This window comes from Chlorocebus sabaeus, chromosome 26 (assembly GCF_047675955.1).
Source record: "Chlorocebus sabaeus isolate Y175 chromosome 26, mChlSab1.0.hap1, whole genome shotgun sequence".
Taxonomy (NCBI): domain Eukaryota; kingdom Metazoa; phylum Chordata; class Mammalia; order Primates; family Cercopithecidae; genus Chlorocebus; species Chlorocebus sabaeus.
In genome coordinates, this window is record NC_132929.1 from 4,727,606 (window position 1) to 4,742,867 (window position 15,262).

General features: G+C 39.1%; 1 non-coding gene across 1 annotated transcript; it reads right to left on the reverse strand.

Moving 5' to 3' along the window:
* Window positions 1-1,856: 1,856 nt before the first annotated feature.
* Window positions 1,857-10,910, reverse strand: LOC103246045 (uncharacterized). Its single transcript, XR_012091438.1, has 3 exons — window positions 4,456-10,910; window positions 4,097-4,158; window positions 1,857-2,821 (listed from the first exon to the last, which is right to left on the reverse strand). It is a non-coding gene; the product is annotated as an uncharacterized protein (transcript).
* Window positions 10,911-15,262: the final 4,352 nt, after the last annotated feature.

Genomic DNA, 15,262 nt, shown 5'->3' on the forward strand with positions numbered 1-15,262 from the left:
ACTCCAGGGAGATACAGGATGTAAGATACAGAACAGAAGCCACTGGGCACCTTAGGCTAGAGGAAGCCCTGAGAGCAAGCTTTAGACAGGAATACCGAAATCTCATCCCATCTTGGGGGAGGGAAGTGCACCCAGTCCAATGTCACTCCAGCCTTCTTGTGTCCTAAACTTGATGATCTAGATGAAATGAGGTCATTCTTTGAAAGGCACCAACTACCAAAACTCACTCAAGGAGAAATGTCTTCCTAAAACACCAGCCCCAGATGAATTCCACCAATATTTTTGTTGCTGTTGTTGTTGAGACGGAGTCTCTCTCTGTCGCCCAGGCTGGAGTGCAGTGGTGTGATTTCAGCTCACTGCAAGCTCCGCCTCCCAGGTTCCTGCCATTCTCCTGCCTCAGCCTCCCGAGTAGCTGGGACTGCAGGCACCCGCCACCACGCCCGGCTAATTTTTTCTGTATTTTTAGTAGAGACGAGGTTTCACCATGTTAGCCAGGATGGTCTCGATCTCCTGACCTCGTGATCCCCCTGCCTTGGCCTCCCAAAGTGCTGGGATTACAGGCATGAGCCACTGCGCCCAGCCTCTACCAAGTTTTTAAAAAGAACTAGTACAAATTAACACATTTTTTTTTTCTGGAAAGTATGAGGTTGGAATACTACTTAACTCATTTTATGAAGCTAGCATATTCATATGAACACTACCTGATTCATTTATAAAGCTAGCATTAACCAAAACCATATAAAGACATTACCAAAAAAGGAGACTGTGGAGCAATACCTCTGATTAATTGAGACACAAATCTCCTTAACATATTTTAACAAATCAAATCCAGCGATATATATGAGGAAAAATATAATGCGACCAAATGGGGTTCATTCCCGGAAGGCAAGGCTGATTCAACATTTATAAATACTGATGTATATAATTCATCCTATTAACAGTATAAATAAGAAAAAATATGATCATGTCAATAGATGTAGAAGATACACTCCACTCAACAAAATTCAACACCCATTCATGATATACAGACTTGAAAACCAGAAATAGCAGGGATCTTCCTTAACCTAATAAAGTGTTTATATGAAAAATGCACAGTTAATTTTATTCTAAATGATTAGAGAAAGAATGCTTTCCCTCTAAAATCAAGACAGCATGACGCTGGTGAAAGAGTAGCCACATAGATCAATGGAGCACAATAGAAAACCCATAAATGAATGAACACAAATACTGTCAATGGATTTGTGGCAAAGGTGCAAAGGCAATTCAGTGGTGAAATAATACTTTTTTGCCAGGCACGGTGGCTCATGCCTGTAATCCCAGCACTTTGGGAGGCAGAGGCGGGTAGATTACGAGGTCAGGAGATCGAGACCATCCTGGCTAACATGGTGAAACCCTGTCTCTACTAAAAATACAAAAAATTAGCCGGGCGTGGTGGCAGTGCCTGTAGTCCCAGCTATTCGGGAGGCTGAGGCAGAAGAATGGCATGAACCCGGGAGGCGGATCTTGCAGTGAGCCGAGATGGCGCCACTGCACTCCAGCCTGGGTGATGGAGCAAGACTCCGTATAAAAAAGAAAAAAAAGAGAATACTTTTTTAACAAACGATGGTGGAAAAATCGGATGTCCATATTCAAAAAGTGAACTTTCACACAGATCTCACATCTTACACAAAAAGTGACTCAAAGTGGATTATAGAACTAAATATAAAATGCAAAAGTATAAAACTCTTAGAGGAAAACAGGGGAGAAATTTGCATGGCTTTGAGTTTGTTGATGAATTTTTAGATACTATAAAAAACACAACCCATAAAAAATTGATAAATTGAACTTTATTAAAATTATTTTTTCCATCTGTGAAATTAACTCTTGAGGGAATGAAGAGACAAGCTTCAGCCTTGGAGTATATATTTGCACATCACATATCTGATAAAGGACTTGTATCCAAATACACAAAGAACTCTTACAATTCAGCAAATAAAAACAAATAACCAAGCTCATAAGTAAGCAAAAGAATATCTCATAAAACATGTTCAAGAACCTGTGAATAGTGTACAGCAAGTCCTTGTTTTAGACTTTTTTCTTCATTATATTATTCACTATTTACACAGTTTGAAATATAAGTGTCTAGGAGTTGTCTTTTCTCACGAAAAAGAGGGAAGTGATCTAAAATCACAAAACTGAAGCCCGAGAGTAAGATTACACATTTTGCACACATGCATATCACTATTTTTCATTCTAAAATGAGTGTTTTTCTAGATCAGAGAAATTTTATTTAATTCCATTTTGTAGGACTCTATAGCAGAGCCTCTTCGATATGAACCTGTTTAATTTGTATAATGTTGATAATCATTTTCCACTCACAATAACAACAACAAAGGTATTTTGTACTATATAGTCTTCAGAAACAAACTGCAGTCACTTGAGTCTCTAACTCCAAGGTCTGTGAAGTACAGTTTATCGGGCCATCTAGTGGCCACTACATCAATCAACAGCTTTTTGTATTTTCTACTACTGTGAACAACTACAGGCGTCACTACATTGATACTAAGTCTACAAAAGCTAAAACTAGGCCTCCCTGCAGACTGTCTATAACTGTCCTGAACATAACAGAATTCATGACCCATATGTTTTGTTAACGTAACCATTGTACTGTATCTTTGTGGTTCTGCGCCTTACACGGGGCCTCGGTGGAGCTGTGGCGTCTTAGCAGAGGGCATTAGCTGCGGAAGTTCGCCCGCACACCCTGACTCAAACGACGGATGAATAAAACGTACATTTCCATACAGACATTTTGTTTTGCCAGTCCAGCTGAGTGTCCGACTGCCTGCACACCAAGAGAGGTTTGTCACTGCTGCTGGTCCTGAGCGGCTTGCACTTCAGGCATTTATTTAGTATACAATTAACAACAGAAGCTTTGAGTAAACACACTGGAGGATAATTAACATGGTTAAGAGAGTAGTTTTACGAGCTTAGGTACCATGGTTTAAAGTAAATACCATTAGGGGGCAATTTCCCTGGTTGACCTCCCCCCATTCCCCCCACCCCCCCCCCCCCCCGCCCGGTACCCCAACACTTCCACGCTCCCCCCCACAGAGGGCCATTTGGCTTAAAGATTAGTTAATGGAGGTACCGTAAACACACTTAACTGGGGAACCCTCTATTGTTCCTAGTATTTACCCTATGACTTAATGCTCTAAAGAAAGAACCGGCTGCCTTTAGCCTGTTCAATTGCAACAAGTTATGTAATCTTTTGGCCTTTCAAAAGGTTTGTGATTATTTCCTATAACTTTCCCTAATATTCCCCTTTAATATTTTTGCTATCATCTTAAGTGAATCACAACATATCTTAATATAATTATTACATGAATGTATAGTCCGTATTATTTTTAGACCTGATTAATTGAATGTTTCAGTGGGATGTATCAATTTTTCCTCTTTCCATTATAATAATCTTGTTTAAGTCACTAACATGTCTTGCCTGGAAGATTATTATCTCCTAACTGGTCCCTTGTCATCCTCTCCGTATCCTTAAAATTCTTTCTCCAAAGAGTAACTCAATTAATCTTTTAAAAAAACATGTGTATCATAGTAAGATCATGGATTTTCTCTACTTAAAATGTTCCAATGAGGTTCCATCACAATTTTAATGAAATGTGAACTCTTCTTCACTGTCTATACAGTCCTATGGGATCTGGTCTCCACATTCCTCTTTTAAACTTCATTTCCTACCACTCTCCCCTCCATTCACTAGAAACCAGGTATATTATTTTTTTGTCATTGTTGTGTATTTGTTTCTTAAACACATTCTCCCAGACGTTGGGCTTTGGGTACGTTGTTTGTCTAACTGGAATAATTGGTTCCCACATACTCCCACATGAGTTGCTTCTTCTCTAAAACCATGGGTGGTTGCAGATCAAATACCATGCCCTCAAAAATGTATTCCTTCTTAGTTACTCAGAAATTAAACACCAGCTGCAATCAAAGAAACTCCCAAATCTCAGTGGCTTAGTTATATATTAATTAACCATGTACACTTCAGTATGGATAATGGGGAGTGAAGACTGAGAAGTTCTGTTCCATGAGCTATTCAAGGACTCACTTGGGCATCAATCCTTTTACGACTTGGCTCTCCTCCTGGTTCTCAGAATCCATGCCGTTCACCTGTCAGAGAAAGTAAAAGAGTGTGGAGGATTATGTCAGAGATTTTTATAAACTGTATTTGGGAGTGGAGTACTTGATTTCTACCTATATTAGCTGGAATTCAGTCGCATGACCACAACTAACTGCAGCTATGGATGGTAAATGTAGGGCAGCTGTGTGCCCAAGGGAAAACAGGATTTGATGCAATCACAGCGTTTCCCTCTGCCACGTTAGCCCTTGTGTTTATCAAATATCCACTTTACCCTTCCTTTTAAATGTTGAACACACTCTCCCTAGAGGAGACAATCCAAAATTCACCTATGTATTGAATCCAGCTCAAAGTTCAGGATTTCAGAATTACACTCGGTCTTCTCCACCAAGTCCTGCTGTGGTTTGTCGAGGTCAGGGACCCAGGAACTAAAAAGATAAATTATGTTTCAAACAGCCAATAGGGGGGAGGCGAGAAATAACCATAGTGAAAATTCTCATTCGGAAAGGAAAAGGAGGCACTTTACCGTTATGGACTCATAGGAATTATGGAATCTTGCTGGTACTTGATGATGTGTCTGTGAAGCAAGTGGGAATTAGTATTCCAGTGTAGCAAATATATGGCACAGAATTGTAGTTGCTACCTTTTCAGGTGAGATGGGATAGAAATGGAGTCCCTGAAATAAGAAGTATGTTTCTGTACATTTCAATGCTGAACCAAGAAAGGACACATGGCTTGATGATACATTGAAATATTTATCTGGGTTTTTCACATTTTTTCCTCTCCCTCTCTCCCATGTGTACTCTGAGGATCAGCGCACTTGTAGACATGAGTCACCTACTTTGAAGGAGCAACCAGAACTCTGACTCCAAAGAGTAAAACTTGGTATCTGAAAAGACAATGAAAAGAAATATTCGGTTTCACACTTACAGAGTTAGTTTTAAAATGGCCCTAAGAGGTGAAGAGAACATGCTGATGGAAGAAAGAAAGGAATGGATAAAATTTGATCTTGAGACATGAGGATAAAGCTGAGGTTGATGATAGGATACAAATGGATGTTCTTTTACAACACAAACCTTTTTTCTTTCTTTCTTTCTTTCTTTTCTTTTTCTTTTTTTTTTTTTTCGAGATAGAGTCTCGCTCAGTCGCCCAGGCTGGAGTGCAGTGGCGCAGTCTGGGCTCACTGCAAGCTCCGCCTCTCGGGTTCACGCCATTCTCCTGCCTCAGCCTCCCCCCGAGTAGCTGGGAAGAGGTGCCTGCCACCACACCCGGTTAATTTTTTTGTATTTTTAGTAGAGACGGGGTTTCACCATGTTAGCCAGGGTCATCTCGCTCTCCTGACCTCGTGATCCACCTGCCTTGGCCTCCCAAAGTGCTGGGATTACAGGCGTGAGCCTCTGCGCCCGGCCACACAAATCATTTTTATAGCAGGATCCTGACTCAGTGCTCAGGTCTGTTTCTCCTGGGACTTTCTCTTGGGACAAGTCAGCCCATCAGTCATTGAGCATCTTGTGCTTATCTGTCCTTCCTTGTTTTGTATCCAGTGATTCTGGACACTTGTAGATAATTCTAGGACCAAGGGTGAGTTATCTGAATACAGTGGGAAATGGTAGCAGAATAAGCACCTAGTCACAGTCAGTTTAGAGCGACTCTTACAGAAAGTAGCCTCTGATTCAGCATGAAGAAAAATCTATAAAGCAAATGAAAACAAAAAAAGGGGCAGAGGTTGCTATTCTTTCAGATAAAACAGTCTTTAAACCAACAATGATCACGAAACACAAAGAAGAGCATTACATAATAATAAAGAGTTCAATTCAACAAGAAGATTTAACTGTCTTAAATATATATGCAACCAACACTGGAGCACCCGATTAAAAAAAAACATTTTGTTAGAGACCTAAAAGACAATTCGATATCCACACAATAACAGTGGGAGACGTCAACGCCCCACTGACGGTATTAGATAGATTATAGAAGCAGAAAATTCACAAAGTTATTCAGGACCTAAAACTCGACACTTGGCCAAACAGACCTAACAGAACAACAATAGAATATACATTTTTCTCGGTCGCCCGTGGCATATACTGTATAATCAATCACACACTAAGCTACAAAGCAATTCTCAACAAATTCAAAATAAATGAAATCATCCCAACTACCTGGTCAGACACAGTGCGGTAAAAACAGAAATCAATACCAAGAAGACCTCTCCAAACCACACAATCACATGGAAATTAAACAATCTACTCCTGAATTTGGGTCAACAATAAAATTAAGGCAAAAATCAAGACTTTTTTGAGACTAATGAAAACACAGATACAACATACCGGAATCTCTGGGACACAGCTAAACAGTATTAAGAGGAAAGTTTACAGTGCTAAATGACTACATGTAAAAGTTAGAAATATCTCAAATTAACAAACTAAAATCACGCCTAAGGGAACAGAAAAGCAAGGGCAAGCTGATGACAAAGGTAACAGAGGAAAATAAATAACCCAAATCAGAACTGACCTGAATGAAACGTAGATGAGAAAAACCATATAAAATATCAAAGATACCAAAAGCTTATTCGTTAAAACAATAAATAAGATTGGTAGACTGCTAGCTAGACAAAGAAAGTAAAAAGATTCAAATAAACACAATCAGAAATGACAAAGGGGACATTACTACTAATCCCAAAGAAATACAAAAAAATCCTCAAAGACTATTATGAACACCTCTATGTACACAAACTAGAAAACCTAGAGGAAATGGTTAAATTCCTGGAATTGAGTCTGAAAGAAATTGAAAACTTGAACATACCAATAATAAGTTTCAAAATTGAATCAGTAATAAAAAAACACACCAACCCAAAAAGTCCTGGACCAGAGAGATTCACAGCTGAATTCTATCAGACATATAAAGAAATTCAGTAGTACCAATACTACTGAAACTATTCCAAAAAATAGAGGAGGAGGGACTCCTCCCTAATTCATTCTGTGATGCCAGCATTATTTTGATACCACAATCTAGTAGAGACACAATGAAAAAAGAAAACTTCAGGCCAATATCTCTGATAAACATGAATGTAAAAATCCTCAACAAAATATAAGCAAAATATGAATCCAGCAGCACATCAAAAAGCTAATCCACCACATTCAAGTACGCTTTATTCCTGGGACGCAAAGTTGGTTCAACAGATGCAAATTTTTAAAAATGTGATTAATCACATAACCAACTAGAAACAAAAAAAACATGATTATTTCAACAGATGCCGAAAAGACTCTCAGTAAAATTCAACATCCCTTTATGTTAAAAGCCCTCAATAAATAAGTATTGAAGGAACATACCTCAAAATAATAAGAGCCATCTGTGACAAACCCACAGTGAACATCATACTGAATGGGCAAAAGCTGGAAGCATTCTCCTTGAGAACTGAAACAAAACAAGGATGCCCACTCTCACCATTTCTATTCAACATAGTACTGGAAGTCCCGGCCAGAGCTATTAGGAAAGAGAAAGCAATAAAAGGCTCCAATAGGAAGAGAAGTTAAACTATCTTCTCTTCACAGATTGTATGATTCTATACCTAAAGAAACTCCATGTTATCTGTCCAAAACTTCCTAGGTCTCATAAACAACTTAAAGTTTTAGGATACAAAATCAATGTACAAAAATCAGTAGTATTTTTATATATCAATAACATCCAAGCTGAGAGTCAAATCAACATACAAAAAAACATAATATACGTAGAAATCCAGCTAACCAGGGAGGTGAAGGACCTTTACAACATGAATTACAAAACACTGCTGAAAGAAATCAGAGACAACACAAATGGAAAAACATTTCACGCTCATGGGTAGGAAGAATCATTATTGTTAAAATGGCCATACTACCCAAAGCAATTTATAGATTCAATGCTTTTCCTATCAAACTACCACGGACATTTTTCACAGAATTAGAAAAAAAAACTATTCCAAAATTCATATGGAACAGAAAAGAACCCAAATAGCCAAGGCAATCCCAAGCAAAAAGAACAAAGCCAGAGGCATTACTCTACCCAACTTCAAACTATACTACAAGGCTACAGTAACCAAAACAGCATGGTACTGACACAAAAATAGATACAAAGACCAACAGAACAGGTTAGGGAATCCAGAAATAAAGCCACATATTTATTTTTACAAATGTGAGAAAATATTTACAAAATATGCATCCAATAAAGGCCCAATATCCAGAGTCTGTAAGGAACTTAAACAAATCAACAAGTTAAAAAACAAGCAATCTCATTTAAAAATGGTCAGAGAACGTGAACAGACATTTCTCAAAATAAGACATTCATGTGGCCAGCAAGGATATAAAAAAATGCTCAACATCACTAATCATCAAAGAAATACAAATTAAAACATCAATGACATACTATCTTATACCAGCCAGAATGGCTATTATTAAAAAGTAAAAATTAATAATAATAATAACACATGTTGGTGATGTTGCAGAGAAAAGGCAATGCTGTTGAGAATATAAATTAGTTCAGCCATTGTGGAAAGCAGTTTGAAGATTTCTCAAAAAACTTTGAACAGAGCTACCATTGGATCCAGCAATCCCATTACTGAGTATATACCCAAAAGAATGTAATTTATTTTACCATAAAGGCATATGCATGTGTATGTTCATCATAACACTATTCACAATACAAAAACATGGAATCAACCTAGATGCCCATCAACTGTTGACTGGATAAAGAAAATATGGTACATATACACTGTGGAATACTATGCAGCCATAAAAAAGAACAACATAATGCCCTTTGCATGGAGGGTGCTGGAGGTCATTATCCTAAGAAGACTAACACATGAACAGAAAATGAAATAGCTTATGCTCTCACTTACAAATGGTAGCTAAATATTTAGTACATAAGGACACTAAAAAGGGAACAATAGACATCAGGACCCACTTAAAAGTGGAGGGTGAGAGGAGAGTGAGAACTGAAAAACTACTTATCAGTTACTATGCTCATTAATTGGGTTTCAAAGTAATCTGTACACCAAACCCCTGTTACACATTATTCACCCATTCAACAAATCTGCACAAACCCTTGAACCTAAAATAAAAGTTGGAAAGAGAAAAAAAAGGACCCTCTGATTCAGGAAAGGGGTGCATACATGGTCCATGCTATATAGGACATGCCATAACTGTTGGAGTTCTCTGATAAGTAGTTGTCTTTCCTACTAGGCTATAAAGCTCTATGATGGCAAAAGTAGTGTCTCCTTTCCACATTATTTATGCCTCGGCTCTTAGTGCAGTGCGTGACTTATAGTAAGTTCTCAGTAAAATGTGTTGAATAAATGAATAACTTTTCAGTAGCCATTTATTGTTCAACTCGATGAGAGTCAGGCATCAAAGCCTGTACATTTTCTATGTTTGTACCAGGTCAGAGACAAATGTTTATAAAACATAGATGAAGTCCCTAGAACCTTCTTCAGAAACAATGAGTTGTGTTAAAATTTTTGTGCCCCAGATCTTCCAATTGACCATAAAGATGCCACTGTGTCTAACAATGAAGCCAATGTCACCATCTAGAATAGACCATTTGGTGGTTAGAGGGTGGTGGGTATCGATTCTTGGGAACCAAAGCCTAAAGTTTATGCCTCAACTGAGCTTTGAGGGAGCAAATTACATGGTATAGACTTACGTATTATGCCTTAATCCTTTGTATTGGCAGCAATCCTTAGATAAGCGAGATGGCTTTTAAGTGAAAAGTCACCTAAGACATGGATAGCATAAGGTATATGGTGAGCAAAACGACTTGATCTATGTATTTTGGAGTTCCCAGACTAGTAGGGGTGGGAGGGAAGATAGAGTAAGTAATAGGTAGGTAGACAATATAATGCCATCATACTATGACATAAGTTTAATGATAGTGGAAGTACAATGGATTATAGAATCACAAATCAGCGACAGTTAATCAATTTAAGAAGGTTAGGAAATGCTATCTGTCAGAAATGTCACTAAAATGGAAACTTGGCCAAATGAATGTTACAATAATGGAGATGAGATGTTCCAAACAGAAGCAGAGCGTGGATGTAGGCCCAGAGAAAAGAAAGATCACAGTGCATGGGGTGGGAGGAAATGGGGGAGAGGAGAAGGCAGGGAAGGATCAAGAATGATAGGAAAGATGTATTCTGGTGAAAGTATGGTGCATTTAAAGAACTGAGAGAAGATCATTGTTGCTAAAGCTTCACGTGTGCTTGCATTCGTGTGTGTGCATATGTACGTGTTCATGAGAAGGGGTTGGAAATAGAGAATAGTACATCTGGAAACACGAAGAAATAATACAATGAAAGAGAACATGCATTATAGTAATAGGTTTGGCCTTTATTCATTCTAGTAGCAACTGGAGGTCTCTGAATGTTTTAATCAAATTTACTTTTTGGAAGAGATAAAATAACAACCTTCTCTTCATTCTCCTAAATCCTTCCATCTTTTAGTGCTCTGGTTAAAAACTGTAGGGCGTAAGTGTAACTGATTTGGAAAAATCACCAACCAGTGTCAGTGTCTTCTGGGGCTTTGAAAGTAACCAAGGGCTTGCATGCATAGCATCGTAAGACCATTTGCACTAGGCTGGGTTGCCTTTGATGCCTTTGTATGGGTTCAGATTCTTAGAGAGAAAACCATCTATATCATTCATAAAGGAGACCCTTTCCTTCACTATCCTTAGGGTGAAAATGCATTCCTCCCCTTCCCTTCCAGAGCTAGCAGACAATTAGGAAAACAAATTAACCATTCTTTCCACCAACTGCTAAATCAGCTTAAACTGAGCTGAAGCAAAAGTGACTAAGAAGCCGTGGTCATAAGAGGTGGTATAAAAGCCGCTTGGTGCCCAGGATCCCATTATACAACAAGGGGAAGTGGGGGCAGACAAGGAGAGGGCAGGCACCCTGGATACAGCATTTCGAGGGAGATGACTGTGGCAAGGGACAGAGAAAATGCAAGTTACGAGATGATGAAATCTTCCCATGAGACTGCCTCTCAGATATGGGACATGGGCGTGTGCTAATGAGATCGAAACGCACAACCCATAGTTTCTGTCCCAGATTCCAAATTTTACATCTCTCTGTGGTAACTGGCACAACTCTACAGAAAATCAAAGTGGAAATATTCTTTGTGGTTTATTAGCTATTTGGTTTGTAGAGGGAAGGTGAGACATTATCAGTACCTGTAATGGGAAAGGTGAGCTCCACTCCATGGCTGTTGCATGGCGGGAGGCTACATCCAAACCATGTCCTTCTGGGCAGTGAGAAGGCGGGCACCCTGGATACAGCATTTCAGTGGAGAGGACTGTGGCAAGGGACAATGGTTAATTTTCCACCTGGATACTGTACGGTTACTCCAAAACTTTCTAATCCTACATACTCAGGACAGAGAGTCCTTCTCTTTAGGTTACAAAAATCATCCTGACTTAGGTAAAGTGAATGAATTGTCATGGGGATAATTAAGATGGCAGGGGAGCCAGACACAAGCTGTTGCAACAATCCAGTAGAGAGCAGAAACCAACTAAATGAAGACAGTGGCAGTGGGTTGGAGAAAAAAGACAGAATTGGAGAATTCAAGGAGTCAGAACTTGCTAATTACCTTGCACTCCAGGTCAAGGGGGACATAGGAAGATGATGATAGAGCCAAGTTTTCTGGCTTGAGGAACTGGATGAGAGATGGATGTTTTTAAGTGGAAAAGTGAAGAAAGAAAGGGAGATCTTGAGATGGCACAGAAGTGATAAATTCCATTTGTGATAGTGACATTTGCATTACACGTCCAGGAAATAATGTCACACAGGTAGATGTGGTTGTCCTTTGCTGTTGTTATTTATTTGTTTATTGCTTCATTCTGGACAGTATTTTTGGATGTTCCAGAAAGCATTCATACATATGGTTGTGTTTAGCTCCAAATGTGAGTGGACAGAAAAATGTGGGAGTCAGCACAGACGGTGGATGAAACCCTGAATGGGACTGAGACGCTGAAGGCTGAGTAGACAGACGAGAAAGGAGCCAGGGATGAGGACTCTGGAAAGCATCCCAGTTCAGGCAGGCAGTGGAAGAAAGACCTACAACAGAGAAAATTCAAAAACAAGATTCAAAAGAACCACAGAGGCACTGGGAAAACATGATGGAAAGGAATCCAGCCAAGAGACGATCAAGCACTGCACACAGATTTAGAGGGTGACAGAAAATCATGAATCGGGTTTAGCAGAAATAAGGACTAAGAAGAGGAATTTGATAAGAGTGGTGTAAGAAAAAGAAAAAATGAAGAAATGGAAGCGAGGGTCTAGAAATTAATTCTGAATAGAGGACTGGTAGAGGGTAATCGTGGGAAATAGATGGAAGACAAGCAGAAGTGGGTGCGTGTGTATGAGAAAGAATTGTATGTGTTTGTGTTTGTGTGTGTGTAAAACTGTCTGGTTAAAAACTCTAGGGCTTAAGTGTAATTGATTTGGAAAAGTCACTAATCAGTGTCAGTGTCATTTGGGGGCTTGCATGCATAGCATCATAAGACCATTTGCACTAGCGAAATTGTGTTCACTTGCGTGCAAGTGTGTTCACACATGTTTATGTAAGTTTAAATGTGTGTGTGTGCATGTGTCAATGTGTGTGTTTGTGTTTTTATGTGTGTATTTAAGTGTGTGTGACTTGTGACTGTGTATCTGTGTGTACACGTGTGTATATAGCTGTGTGTGTGTATGTACACGTTAATGCGTTTGTATGCGAAACTGTGCGCACTTGTGTTAGTTTGTGTGTTTTGTTTTGTGTTTGTGAGTTGTGGCTTATGTGTTTGTGTGACAGGGTGACTTTTGGTGTGTCTCTGTATTTGAAAGGGTGTTTTTCTTTTCTTTTCGAGACAGTCTCACTCTGTCGCCCAGGCTGGAATGCAGTGGCGCAATCTCAGCTCACTGCAAGCTCCGCCTCCCGGGTTCACGCCATTCTCCTGCCTCAGCCTCCAGAGTAGCTGGGACTACAGGCGCCCACCACCACGCCCGGCTAATTTTTTGTATTTTTAGTAGAGACGGGGTTTCACCATATTAGCCAGGATGGTCTCGATCTCCTGACCTCGTGATCCGCCTGCCTTGGCCTTCCAAAGTGCTGGGATTACAGGCGTGAGCCACCACGCCCAGCCGAAAGGGTGTTTTTTGTATGCACAGTGAATGTGTATTTTGTGTGTGTGCATATGTATACGTGTGTGAGTATGTGAAAGTATGTAACTGTGTGTGACTATGCATTTGTGTATGTATTCATGTTAATGTGTGTTGTGTGTGAAAATGTGAGCACTTTGTGGTTCTGTTTGTGTGTGTCTATGTTTCTGTGAGTGTGTTCGTGTTTTGTATAATGTGGGTGGCTGTGCGTGAATTTTTGTCTGTGTGTGAAAGAGCGTTTTGTGTGAGAGTGTACATGTATGCCAATGTGTATTTGTATGTTTATGTGATAAAATGTGAGTGTGTAACTGTGTGTGACTATATGTGTGTGAGTGCACATGTGTTAGTGTGTGTGTTTCTGGGTAAAAGTGTGCACTTGTTTGTGTGTTAGTTTGTGCTTGTGTGTGAATGTGTGTTAGCATGTTGGTGTATGTGACTGGGTGACTGTGTGAAATGGTGTTTTGTGCATGTACACTGCATGGATTGGTGTGTTTGTGTGTGAATGTTTTTGAGTGTGGTGTACTTTTGTGTTTGTGTGGGCGTATGTATATGTTTGACTGTATGAGTGTTGGTGTGTGTGACTGTGTGTCTGTGCATGTGAAAGGGTTTTCCTGTATCTGTGTGTGTGTTTGTGAATGTGTATGTGGTGCCTTTTTGTATTTGTGTTTATGTGTGTTTTGTGTATATGTTTGTGTGTGAAAGTGTTTTTGTGTCAGTGTGTACACATATGTGAGTGCGTGTTTGTGTGGGTGTGTGTTTTTGTGTGTGTCTGTGTGTGCTCACACAGGCACTTGGAGTAAATGTACAGGTCATGTGCTTGAATCTTGCTCTACCACTCATCAGTGACATTGCAGCAATGGGGACTTAAACTTTTTTTCACTTTATTTTTTTTTTAATTTTAGGTCCAAGGTTATTAATATATGTACAGGTTTGTTATATAGATAAGCTTGTATCACAAGGGTTTGTTGTACAGATTATTTCATAGTCCAGCTACTAAACCTAGTAAAAGTTACTTTTTCTGATCCCTTCCATCCTCTCACCTTCCCCACTCAAGTAGGCCCCAGTGTCTGCTGTTCCCCTCTTTCTGTCCATGTGTCATCATCATTTAGCTCTCACTTGTAAGTGAGAACATATGGTACTTGGATTTCTGTTTCTGCATTAATTCACAAAGGATGATGGTCTCCATCTCCATCCATATTCCTGCAATGGTCATGATCTTGTTCTTTTTTATAGCTGTGTAGTATTCCATGGTATATATGTACCATGTTCTCTCTATTGGGGACTTAAATTTATTTACAATTATGTCATAAATTAAATTAATCTGATGACAGTTACCTCACTATGATGATTTTAAGAGTTACAGCCTAGAGTTTCTAAAATTCTACTGCATTTTGTGTTTTTTCAATTCTGCTAAAATTAAGAACTTTCTACCATTTCAAGGTAAGATCCTTGTTAAGATTCTTTGAAATAGCTGAGAACTATTTCAGGAAAGCAAGGGTTAGGGGCCATACAAGAGGGCTTTATTCTCCTTGATTCTCTTCAAAATGCAGTCCCATACGACTCATTCATTCAAGTACTCATTTATTAAGTAAATTTTTGAATATTTTTGCTGTGTTCTGGGAACTACTCCAGGAACTTTTGATATATAAAATGATCAAAATATAAAACGTAGTGCCCGCATGGAGCTTACATTCTACTAGAAAAGCCAAAAAAAATCAGCAATATAGATAAACATACAAATTATATACTATTTGTATATAAAGTAATAATGCACTATAGAAAAAGAAAAAGCTAGATCAAGGCAAAGTAGATCAAGGTTTCAGGAAGAGCTGCAATTTTATGTGGAACGGCCAGGGAAGGCTTGAATGACATCAAATCATTTCAACAACGACCCCAAGACGGTGAGGTCATTAACAATATGCGCTGTGCAGAGGGAAAGCCAGTGTACATGCCCGAAGGCTGAAGAATGTCCG